General features: G+C 31.1%; 1 protein-coding gene across 9 annotated transcripts in view; it reads right to left on the bottom strand.

The window, feature by feature from the left end:
• The window catches only part of LOC127714225 (glycine receptor subunit alpha-3-like), a 42,530-nt gene extending 29,831 nt beyond the window's left edge, over positions 1-12,699 (bottom strand). For 4 of the 9 annotated variants that reach the window (XM_052220248.1, XM_052220249.1, XM_052220251.1 and 1 more), the window contains exons 1-2: positions 12,552-12,698; positions 1,062-1,110 (exon numbers count right to left, since the gene is read on the bottom strand). The gene's annotated coding sequence lies outside the window, so the exon portion shown is untranslated. Of the gene's footprint in view, positions 1-753; positions 990-1,061; positions 1,111-12,551 lie in introns of those variants that run through there. The other 5 variants (XM_052220253.1, XM_052220262.1, XM_052220260.1 and 2 more) reach the window with 3 other exon arrangements.
• Positions 12,700-13,645: the final 946 nt, after the last annotated feature.

Genomic DNA, 13,645 nt, shown 5'->3' with positions numbered 1-13,645 from the left:
ATATAATGAGCAATGGGAATACGAGATTCCGAAAAGAAAGTAAATTCACATGTACACATTATAAAAAGCAGTCAAATATTTAAAGCTACGTATGCATATTAATATTTCCATAATTATTTTTCTTTCATATAATTTTTAATTGCAACTAGATTTGACTATCAATATTTCCTACAATGATGTTTTATATGTTTTTCTTCTTTTTATTCTTACGAATAAAAAATCAACTACTGAATCGTGAAAATGATTTACTTACAAATCAAATGCAAAAGTATGAATAAGAACTTATTAGAATTGTAATTATAGATGATAATGGATGGCTGGTTAATGTCCGTTGGCAAATTAAAGGAATATTTTGAACGACAACATGTTAATGTTATATGAGCAGACTATAAACCCTGCTTTGTTCTAAACCGACTCGCTGAGTTTGATTTTTAACGTGCCCGCTCAAAATTGAAAGTCCACCGGAAAATATGTTACTGTATCCAGACACATTATTATGACTCCGTGCCCACCAGTCTTTGTTTTTAGCCATAAATACCACGTGCTTAGATCGAGTAGAAACAGCAAATGTTAGTAAATTATGAAACAATGTCATAAATTTTGAGAAGATTAGATATGATGAAATAATCAAAGATATAAGCGAAAATATATTAAGAAAATCAAGATTCTTCACCAGTGGCAAGGTACTTTCATTATCGACAGCTTCTTTGAGAAATTGTAACTGAGAAATTTAAATACAGCAAAATGTCTTACCTTTTAGGTAGCTGTTGTACACATTTGATCCAAATGGTTTAAAAACAACCAAATTCTACTGACAATAAGTTTCCAATTAGAAATATAATTTTAAACGTAAGACGTATACAAATATGCCTTTACTATACATTTATATTTCAATCATTAATTACAACAAACCAAGTCGCCCGGGAGTATGATATAACGAAAAAGAAGTTCCTAATGCTTTTATAAACCAGTAGTTCAGCTTATGGATTATGAAACGAAAGTCCACTTATCACATATATTTAATGGTACAATGCATAGCACTGACATATATCTCAACGTACCTTTAAATGTATTCATTAACATGGAAACTTTGACAGCTACACACGAAGCCTGTAAACATACAAAAAATAAACAAGGCAACTGAAAGTAACTGTCATACTAATTAATAAAAGTTTTGTATAAAATCCATTTAAATTTGTACAAAGGAAAATATCAAAACTAATACGCTGTTTTCTGTCCCATTTTTTGTAACCATTATGTCATCATGACAAAATTAAATACTGAACTTTTTAAATGCCGTCTAAGTGAAAGATCAAACAATAAGATTAGAGGCTTAGAAGAAAGTAAGCCAGCAATGTGCTGAGGTCCCTACATTAGAATAATTAGGTTGGACACAACTGGTTTATATGCTATCAAAACTATACAAAATTATATTTGAATAGACGCAACCACTTGAGATCATCATGCTGCTAATGTTTTTTTTTTGTGGATTTCAAAATGTTACATGTTACATGTCACATGAGAGACATTTGACTATTGAAGTCTTATTTTTATTTGGGGTTTCATAACACATGATAATTCCATTGCTGTTCTAGTCTCATAAATTAGAACCAACTGTCAAAATTATATTCTAACACTATTTATTTAATAAGAAAGACCCCGTTTAAACGATCAAAGTATATCCAGAAGATGAGGTGTACTACAAGCTTTTGTCACATATTTAGACGTTATATATACTGTTATTATAGTAACCGTACTCAAGTTGAGATGTTCTCGCTTCAGTGCAATCGGTGGTAAACAAGAGAAGCAGATTGCAAGGGGCAATCATACAACATAAGTCGACGATTGCGACCACGACAGAAAAAATGCAACAAAAAAGACAAACAATACACTATAAGTTTAGCCAAGAACCACAATACAGCGAGTGAACGAATTTAACACCGAACTAAATGAATACGTGTTTTTTGTGAGGACACCAAATTGAACTGTTTCGAAAACGAAAACATAACCGTTTGATCTAGATGACCTATTTGAACAAGTACAAATTGAACAAATATGAATAAAGCACACAATTATATGTATACATTTTTTGTTTACCTGTTATTTATAGAATAGTTGGCTGATTGCAGGATAAACTTATTCATGATAGAAAAGTAACCAGTCTCAATTTTCCTTTTTTCTCTATGCTTCACAGTACCTCAATTCTTTGATAAACAACATGTCAGTTTATATTTTCAACTGCTTTCAAAATCACGCAACCTATTTGATGACGTCAGTTTTATTTTCTTCGAAATTTGGATACCAAGTATTAGTATCTTCGGGATTACAACGCGTTAATTTGGGATGCGTTGTTATTTGTCCCTGCTACTGTAGCTCGTGGGTTAACTCAGCATTTTTAAGAATAAAAATAATGGAGATTAAGTAAGAAAAAACCTTCCTTAAACCGAAATTTCAATCTGGAACTATACATTAGAAAACCATGCACACATATTGCTGTTTCGTTTAAGGTTATCGAAATCAGGATATGGACTCTGTTTTAGACAACTTAAACTTTCACATTGAAATTTAACCGGATTATATAATCAGTTGTAGGCTAAAAAAGGACATAAAAGTTATACAACTTCAATATAGTTATTTAAATGATGCAATGAAAAGAGCATATAATCTCGTTTCTATATGGTATGTTTTCACACATGCAAACATAATGTTGATAAGGATGTTCATTCTTGGTTACCGAAGCGTGAGAATATATCTAAACGACTCCCCTATATTAATTAATTGTTAAAATTGAGATTATCAATCATTCAGTCTCAATGATTAAGGACATTTTTTGACAATGATACTTAGATTTTTATACAATTATATACAAAACTTAAAATTGATAAACACATTTGATGTAGTTGACATTTCACAAAGAAAATCTATAGACATTAAGTATGATAATACTGTTATAAATACGAATTCATCTTTAAGTATTTAGTACAGCATAAATACAAAATATAAGTAACATTTAACAAACTTAAAAAAGGATGCTAATTTGTTTTAATTTTTCATATATTATTTACGGAATTAGAATTAAAAACTTTGAAGAAATAAACGACTCTATACTTTAAACATGTCATAAATTACGTGATGGATTTTTATAGTAATAAAATAAATATATGTAAAAGGCGATTTAAAGTACAAGTCAATGAGAAAGAACACAAAGACTACATAAACCAAAAGACATCTCAGTGTCGTAAAATTAGTTTTCAACAACAAACAGGTGAACTAATAAACAGCTTTCAACAATACGGTTGGACTAATACACAGCTTTCAACAATAGCATAGGAGGCTAATTATCAGCCTTCAACAATAGTTATGATACACAGCTTTCAACAATAGACATATCTACCTATACACATCTTTTAACATTAGTCTGTTAGACTGGTGAACAAAAAAACAGCTTTCAACAATAGAAAGGTTAACTTAAACATAGCCTTTAACAATAGCAAAGGTGACTTAAATACATATTTTTTTACTATAGACAGGTTGACTAATACACAGTCTTCAGCTATAGACAGCTGGACAAATGCACAACTTTCAACAATAGACAGGTATACTAATACACAGTTTTCAACAATAAACAGGTTGACATGTACACAGATTCCAACAATAGACAGGTGGATTTATAAACAGATGTCAACAATAGCAAAGGTGAACTCAAAACAGCCTTCAACAATAAACAGGTAAAATAAATAAACGTCTTTCAACAATAGACATGTTGACTAATAAACAGACTTTAAATATAGACATGTGGACTTGTACACATCTTTCAACAATAAAAAGGTGGAAAGTACACTGCTTTCAACAATACAGGTTGACTAATACACAGCCTTTAAATATAGACAGGGGACAAATACATAGATTCCAACAATAGAGAGGTTGACAAATACACAGTTTTCAACAATAGACACCTGGACTTCTAAACATCTTTTAACAATGAATATGTGGACATATACACAGCTCTCAACAATAGCAAAGGTGAACTTAAAAACAGCCTTCAACAATAAACAGGTGAACAAATATACTGCTTTTAACAATAGATAGATTGACTAATACACAGCCTTCAAATATAGACATGTGAACTTGTACACATCTTTCAACAATAAACAGGTGGAAAGTACACAGCCTTCAACAATAGACAGGTTGACTAATACACAGCCTTCATATATAGGCAGGGGGACAAATACATAGATTCCAACAATAGAGAGGTTGACTAATACAGAGTTTTTAACAATAAACACGTGAACATCTAAACAGCTTTCAACAATGAATTTGTGAACTTATACACAGCTTTCAACAATGAATTTGTGGACTTATACACAGCTTTCAACAATAGACACATGGACTAATACACAGCTTTAATCAATAAACAGATGGACAAATACACAGCTTTGAACAATAGACACGTGGATTTCTACACAGCTTTCAACAATGAATATGTGGACATATACACAGCTTTCAACAATAGACAGGTGGACTAATACACAGCTTTCAACACTAGACAGGTTGAATAATACACAGCTTTCAACAATAAACAGGTTGACTAATACACATCCTTCAAAAAGAGATACGTGGACTAATGCAACGCTTTTAACAATAACACAGGAAGACCTTCAAAAACAGCACTGGTGGATCTTACAAAACAGTTTGCAACAATGAACACGTGGAAGAATACATTGTAGCTTTCAACAATAGCACATGTTGACTAATAAACAGCTTTCAACAATAGAACATGTGAACTTATAAATTAGAGCTAACTAATAAATATAAATAAGAAGTGGTATAATTGTATAGCAACATAATATTCCCCACAGAATGTAACGAACAGTTAGCGTACACTATTCAACGATATTGTATTAATGCAATTATTGACGTTATTAGTGACAAAATTAGGTTTAAGTAATTTAAATTTGCTATTATACCATAAAACGGTTATTGCTTATCCTCTTGGGCACATGAGATTATCTCTGGTTGTTGGGAATCTTTAATTGTCTATGTAGTCTTTTGTGGAATGCTGTTTTTCTGTTAGTCTTTTTTGTCCTTCTGCCATTGTGTATTTAAGGGTTTGAATTGCTCCTTGTCATAATATTACCTTTTTGTTAAGTCGGACGTTTACTTCTACGATACGAAATATTATATTTAGTTCTAAAAAGCGCTGCTTTTTCTTGATAATATTTTGATTTCTGAAACAAAAGTATGCAAACTTTTGTCCTAAGAGGAGGCAATCAAACACCAGTAGTTGGAGACAAACTGACAACATCAATACCAACCAAAAAACTGATCAAACATTGTCAAAACAACAACAGATTGACCAACACGAGACTAATCAAAACCAGGGACAAGAAGTTCTTTCTCTTTTGTCTAGTCACACAATGCAACAATAATTCATGGAAAAGTCACATTTTGTGAGTTCTCAATCGAGTAAAAGTTATCATACAGTGTAATACAGTATAGATTTTGGAGACACGGTATCATAGAAAAGAAAGATTAACACTTGTTTATGTTTATAGAATTTTACGTATTCATTTCTAAGTTCAATATATATCAACAATGCAATAAAAAGAAAGAACAGTTCAAAGTTCATTTTAAATGGCTTTATCACCTTTTGGAAAGAATTGGTCCTGCTTTGTTTCATAAAAAAGAATGGCTAACGTAGATACAAATATCTTGTCTTAGGGAGGGATAAATCTTGCTTTGTAAAAAAAAAAAACACTCTGAAACTGACATTATCAAGATGCTTGATTTTTTTATCGACAACATATTTGTTACGTTTGGAGGACGTGTTTTTCAACAAAAAATTGACAATCCCATGGAAACCAACTGTGCTCCTCTTCTTGTCGACTTGTACCTTTATTCATATGCGGATGAATTCACACAGGAAATTCTTAAGAAGAAAGATTAGAAGTTTGCAGTATCTTTTAACTCCACCTGCTGCTATATAGATGATGTTCTCTCACTAAATAATTCAAAATTTGGTGACTATGTTGAACGCATCTATTCCATCGAACTTGAGATATAGGATACAACAGATACAGTTAAGTCTGTCTCATATCTTGACTTACATCTAAAAATTGACAATGAGTGTCGGTTGAAAACAAAACTTAAGACAAAAGAGAAGATTTTAGCTTCCCAATTATAAACTTTCCATTTCTATGTAGCAACATTCCTGCAGCGCCTGCATACTGAGCATATATCTCCCTTTTGATACGATATTCTAGGGCTTGTATTTCCGATCATGATTTCCTTATTAGAGGTTTGCTGCTCACAAGGAAGCTGTTAAACCAAGAGTTCAAAGTGGTGAAGTTGCATTCATCCCTTCGTAAATTTTACATACACCATCACGATGTGGTGACCGTTATAGAATATCTGTTTCAAAGATGACAAACGGATATGTTCCATTTATAGTAACTACAATCCTGTCCCCTTTCCCCCGAATGTGACCTGTCGAATTAGACTTATCACCGGGTTTGTACTAAAATGATCAACACGAAGGGTGCCAAATGTGGAGCAGTATCTGCTTACCATTCCGTAACACCTGAGATTACCCCAGTATTTTTATGGGGTTCGTGTTGATGAGTCTTTAGTTTTCTATGTTGTGTTTTGTGTACTGGTGTTTGTCTGTTTGTCTTTTTTCTTTTGTAGCCATGGCTTTGTCAGTTTACTTTCGACTTATGAGTTTGAATGTCCCTTTGGTATCTTTCGCCTCTCTTTTAAAGTTTAGTTATATTTCATTGTTTAAGTTCAATTCTGTGTTATAACTTTTTGATATGAATATGATAAATAGTATTGTTTAAGAATGACTATATATACTTATAAATTCAAAAGAATTTTTTTTTTATTTCATTAATTGATGCGAAATGTTTTGAAGTAAAATATACTACAAACTTCACTTTTTTCAGCATTAATGCCACTGAATCTTGTTTTAGCTATAATATGAAATAAATAAATAATTATATTCAAATTGGGATAGGAAAAATCACAAAGGAAGTCTCAGTGTCGTCAAAATTGTGCGATACAACAAATACCGAAGATGCAAACTTACTATCTTCTCCCTTTTTTTCATGGTTTATAATAATTCAATATCGAATAAGATACACTAAATAACTTTTTAAAATGTTTACCAAGTACAATACAATATTCGTATGTTCATTGGTCAAAAGTCCTTATCATTCATCATTGTAAAATATAGTATAGTTACTTAGGTGTATATAACCTTAACTTGCATTTTCGTATTGTTACAGTAACTTATTATTGCAGTACCGTTAGTCGATCTATAAGATTTCAATTGATTTTTACGTCTCTAAACTCTCAAATCTTCATCTCTGTAGTCATTACGGAATCATTGACATGTTTTTTTAACAGCTATTTAAAACTTCCTATGATAAACAAAGAATAATTAATAAACTAGTTTTCTGAATCACGCAGGCAAAGTTGACCTTAGATGAATTAGGCTATTCTTTTCCCGTCAATTTGGTATTAAAGCTCGTAATGTGTGTACGGTTTTCATACATCTCTGGTTGTCATTAGGCTCGAACGTTCCTGATCATGAAAAGCGACTCGGATTGATGAAATTTATTTATAAAGTGTTATTATCATTTAAAATTTCTATCATTAAAGATGCATAACTGCCTATTTTACATCTTTTACAATACATAAAAAAAATTATAATAAAAGTCCGTTATGTTTTGAAATTGGCACTTTTGAAATATCGTTTAAATCGATGGGCAAATGATGTTTCCAAAATTTGTCATATCAAATCATAATTTTTATTTGAACGATTCCAGCAAGTAGATAAATGGACAGAAGCAAATGCAAATATCATAGAGTATTCTCTTTAATTTCTATATCGAGCTTTATTAAAAGAGTCAACAGTAAAATTGGATACCTTATACTTTTGTTGTGGTAATATTGCAAAAAGTATCTATCTACCTTGATTTTTTTTTCGCATCGAAATAAATGACACAAAAGTCAAAATCGATGGCATAATTGAAATGGTGAAAAAAATGCATTTCCCCGTTATTTTCCTATTTAAATGCGGTAGTTGTACACGTGCATATAGAATTACATATGTTAAAGTTGACCTTTGAAGTCCCTTTGATTTTAAGCTAGCAAATGCTATGATAGTACTACGCTTCCTTTCGGATGTATTGGTCGCCAGCTCACCTATTTCAGTTTGATATTCCAGAAACAATTTTGATACAGAAATTTTCTATATGCGTTGTAACATTCCTAAAATTAAGATAACTGTTTTTTACCAATACACAAATTATCGTACACAGACTGAACACATATTATTGATCGCCAGTAAAATGTCGGACTAGGAGTGGAGATACTACATTTGAAATTTCTGAAGATAATATAATAGACTGAACATGATTTATGCATTTCTTGTATTTCATACAGATTAGCTTAAATGAAAATTTCAAGTTCAATTTCATTCCATTATCCATTAGTGTATTATTTGAATATTTAAAATAACATTGCATGTTAGATAAAACGAACAGCTCTTATTGTCACCCATCAGATAAAATAAGACCCCTAACGTTCAACGTGACCACATACTTTTGTCGTATTCGGAAAGGATGTTTGAATTATTCATATGAAACCTTGGTCATCGCCTTTTGATCAATCAAAACAATTAAAAAAATATTTGATTTTGATTTGATTTTTGGTGTTTTAACGCCACTTTTTAGCACCGCTTTTGGGCTATTTCGTGGCGGCCAGTTTGTATTGGTGGAGGAAGCCGGAGTGCCCGGAGAAAACCACCGACCTTCGATAGGAAAAATAACAATCCTAATCAATTAAGATTAGAGTCGAGTGCACCCGCACGAACGGGGTTCGAACTCACAACCTCAGTGTTGACTGGCTAGTGATTACAGTAATAACTACTTAGATCACTGGGCGATCGAGGCCCCTCAAAAAAAATGAAAATGTTATATATGAGAATATTTTTTCCAATCAAACTTAGGTCAAAATCATTAACCCCGCATATGTTATTTCTTAGAATTGATATTAAAATTTTGGGTTTAAAACTATAAGAGGAGTTAGTAGAAGCTAGACAAATCATTTACACAGCATACATTATTTTACAATTTGTCAAAAATTTACGGAAAACAAATCTCGAAAAAATACAACTCTTTATATACGTTCGAACAATCGGCACAATAAACGATGTAGCTTTGAAAAGGAGTACACCAGAGAATCCATGTACCCAACATATATAATTCCAAGGAATCTATATAATATAAAAGTTCTGGCTTGAAAACTGTAGGAGAAGTAAGCCGGACAAACCATTAAATTATACAAATCATGCATTATTCCATTAGCAAATTATGAATATCAACATACAGTCATTTTCGGAAAATCTAAATCTTGAATATATGCAAACTTATAGGGAAAACGGTACTATTTATTCTGCCATAGGCGACAATACTAATATTTTCTGAATTTACCACTTTTATAATAAAAACCTGGACAAAACAGTTATGTGTGGTGTTGGTAGTTTATTATTCTGTTTTAAAAATTGAAGCCAAATAGTATCATGACCAACTTCCAACGGAGCTTGTTTATGTTGTCCTTACCCACCGTCATTTTACACCAAATTTATGAAATTTTAGAAGTCTTTTCGAATAATTCTCTGGAAAGTATTTCAATGGGTTTCAAAATTTATATTGTAAATATACACAATGCAGTTATTCATTGATAAATAAAAAAATATATTGTACCCTTACATCCAATCACAGCGCTCCTAAGTTGACTTTCTTCACCTGCCTTGGGTACACAAAAGACCAATCTAATGCTGGGAAAATGTAATAGTACTACATGTATTTTCCCTTTATGGTCTGGGACACATTTATCGTTTTTTGATATTTTGTTGTGTACATAATATACGCCCCAGTGCTGAAAGTGTATAACTTGCAATTGTTTTATACACCTTCCTTAATTATTTTTTTTTTCATATATTATGCATAAAATAGTAAGTAAGGGATGAATTAACATGTAAAAAAAATGGATCATTGACTTTACTGTAGTGATTTAGTCCAGATGAAAAAGGTAAACAATAAGTACGTCTAAAGCTGTCAAACTGAATTATAGACTTTCGTTGCATAAAATTGTTTATATTAAAAGTTAGAGTACACTGTTCTCAAGATTTTTTTAATTTGCATTTTTGTTTTAAAGAAATACTGTACTTAGTTACTATGTTCTCGGGTCTAAGTATACATGAACATACGAACAATCTGCATGCTGTGAAAGTTCTACCTCACAAACAATAAGAAACGTCAATTAATATTATCAAAGGCAACCCTGAAACATATGATAATCAACGTATTGACAATAAATGTTCATTTATTCAACCTAATATGTTATAATTTTTAAATATATTTTAACATACAAAAACTTAAATAAAATAAATATGAGTTTTGAAAAAGCGTTTCTTTGTAATTTATCAGAATTAACGTATCATTTTCTATTAATATATTAACAGTGTATTCTCTACCGAAATTCAAAACTTAGCAACACAGAAGTGTTTATTTCAAATGTAAGAAATTTCAATGGTATTGGGTTTAATGTGACTTTCAATTAAAAATTATGCTGAAAGAATAATTCAAGTAAAACAGTTACGTAAAACATCATCTCATCTAATTTTGTCTGCCAGCATATGTCCCTCTTGGTTATTATTGAAGTCTTTATCTATGACATAAGATGTCAACAAACTGCTTACGTTGCCATTAATGTATTTTGTGAGCAAAGAAAGCATATTAAAGGGCTCTCAAAACGTTATTACCAAAATTACCAAAATAAAGATAAAATAACAAATTAAACGAAAACATCGGATGAAAAGAACTTTTTACAGCCTATTTTAAACTCTTCATTATTTTGTATTTTGGATTAGTTTTTCATACAAGAATATAATCCATGCTCGACAGAAGTTATATATATACCTTTAATGACAAGCAAACTTTACTTCCTCTTCAGTATTAGAACTGTTTCCTCCCTTTTATTTCTACTTTATTTCCTTTATGCAAATAAATGAAACCAAGAAGGGTAATCAAACATGGTTTTATTGTCAGCTTCTTCAGTGTTTACTTTGATATCAACGTCATTACTTTTCGTTCTGAATCTAATAAGTTTAAAAGAACAGGTAAAATAAAGAAAGTCAATCAATTAAATTTTCTGTAACTTTACTTAAATTTTAATTTTAGAAATATTTTTGAAGATTTTATATGTCATTTTTTTTTAATTGAATTCAGGTAACTAATTTACAGTTGTTTCTCTTTCTTTATTCACAAGTGCTCGCCTGGCATGGCATATTTATGCAATCTAAACTAAATCATTTGCCTCTCGTTTAAACTAAATAATTCTTGAAAATACGCCGGTCAAATCTGTTTTAAAATATTTCAGTCTGTATTTTTCAATTACTCTCATTATCATCCCACTGGATACAAAAAAAGCAAAAAATCATTGAGGCTATAGTATTCTGTTCTTGGCATTCATTATCAACACCACAAGACGATTATTATTCAGGAACACTTGTGTTCAAACCAATATCAGTACTTACAATGATTCAATATATGATAGCAATGGAATAAATTTATTAAGAACGTTATAAACATGAGTTTGCTCCTTGCACAAAAAAAAACCCTGCTCATACAGAGTTATGAGAAAGAACGACTGAAAATCAACATAACATAAGTTTTACGGTCACCATCTCGAATTGGTATACTATTATCGAATTTGTCCTATTCTCGATTGAGACATTTTGACGGGATTGTGAAATGACCAGTTGGGTGATCCATGCAAAACAGGACATGCTTATCCTATCGACGCACCCGGTTTCACTTTTTTTGCAAGACACACTGCTTTGTTTGTTACCTTAAAATTTATTTTACTCTTTTTAATCTATTTACGAGATGTGAACATCGGTTAAATACTGTTACCTTAATTTACAGAAATCTTGTATATATTAGTATCAATCATACATTCTAAATAGACGGAGTTCGTTATGATCAACAGTTGTTTGTATTATTTTGTCAACAACAGTCAAATATTTATTGTGAGATTGTTATTTACTGTGGGAAACATTTATCATCTATACTTGAACATTACGCGTAGTCTATAGAGTAGAATGATTTTAACTTGAAAATAGAAGATCATGTTAAGCCTACGGTTTTACCCTTGCGATCCTAGGTAGTCCAAGATAGTTATAAACAAACGCGGTCTTAAAAATATATATCAACAATTTCTTATACACGAGGAAAAGTACCTTGTCTACAAATACAATCTTTTAGAAACAATGGATGAACAAAAATAAACATACACATTTACATACATACAAACATTTAAAAGAAAGTAAAAAAAAATCATCTGTTTGAGGATAATTGGAAGGGAAATAAGTTATATAATTTCTATACAACCGGATAATCTTTGTCAAAATTTGATGAGAAAATATCAGAAAAGAAGTCACTCCTATAACATTATAAATATAATTTTATGTAAAAACTTACCTTGGATTGACGTACATTAACTATACTACCAGTTGTTTTATAAACTTGCCAAACTATCAGTATTAAAAGATAAAATCACGTATACCATTTGACATCCTTTATAATGCAGCTTATACATTAGTTAAAAGCTTTGATTTCGTAAAACTGTCATTAAAAGAAAACTTTAGAACTTTAAATACTGAATAAATCGATGGGTTATGAATTATTTATGTTAAGTTATATTATTGTGTACTGTTGATATATTTGAACTTTTTCATCAGGTTTTTATAAGGTTGTATACTTTATTATTATGTGTGTTGATTTTCAGTCCGACGGTCAGTATCTTTTGCGTAATAAATTTTAAATGTAGATAAAACTCCTGACACAGTATTTATAGTATGTTTCACAAACAGTTGCAAATAAATTTTGATTCTTTTAAAGGTAAATTTTACCATGCAGCGCTATCCAAAAACTCGACAGTCAGAAATTTACATAACAACGTATTCCTCTAGTAACCGAACAACCTGTGTTGATACATTCATCAGATCTGAAAAGAAATTATCCCAAACCTAACTGTTTATGTTTTGTGCGGAAAGTTGGCAAATCATATTTTTACAGGCCTTTTGCTCTTATGCCTCGTTCCGGAATTACACTCTAGATTTCAATTCCCTAAAAAATAACAAGCATCGGTTGAACACAGTTATCAAGTTATAGGCCATTTCTCGAATCATGTCTTTCAACGGAAAAGATCGTCAATTTCGCACGCCTTTATGACGTCATTAACCAGATAGAAGGCGCGCCTGTATCCCTGCTCTATTAAAAGTTTCAAGAAATTTCAGAATCGTCATTCTGCAGGGTAGTCTAAAAATAATTTATGTTCCGTAAGTACGTAATCTTAATTCCCGTACGACTGAAGGGAGGGTGACCAACTTATTAGATTTTAATTTCCCAAATATTTCGTGCAGTATAAAATCACAACTGTTTCACCTGTTAGCTCAACATGTGTTGGAAGTGACGATGCCTACATTTTAGTCACGTGGTGATGGAAGTCACATGACAGATTCAACTATCTACCGTATTGGCGTATTGCACAGAAACGAAATAAAGTACCATTT

The sequence above is a fragment of the Mytilus californianus genome, unplaced genomic scaffold (assembly GCF_021869535.1).
Source record: "Mytilus californianus isolate M0D057914Y unplaced genomic scaffold, xbMytCali1.0.p SCAF_9, whole genome shotgun sequence".
NCBI lineage: Eukaryota > Metazoa > Mollusca > Bivalvia > Mytilida > Mytilidae > Mytilus > Mytilus californianus.
This window is presented reverse-complemented; position numbering and strand designations above follow the sequence as displayed.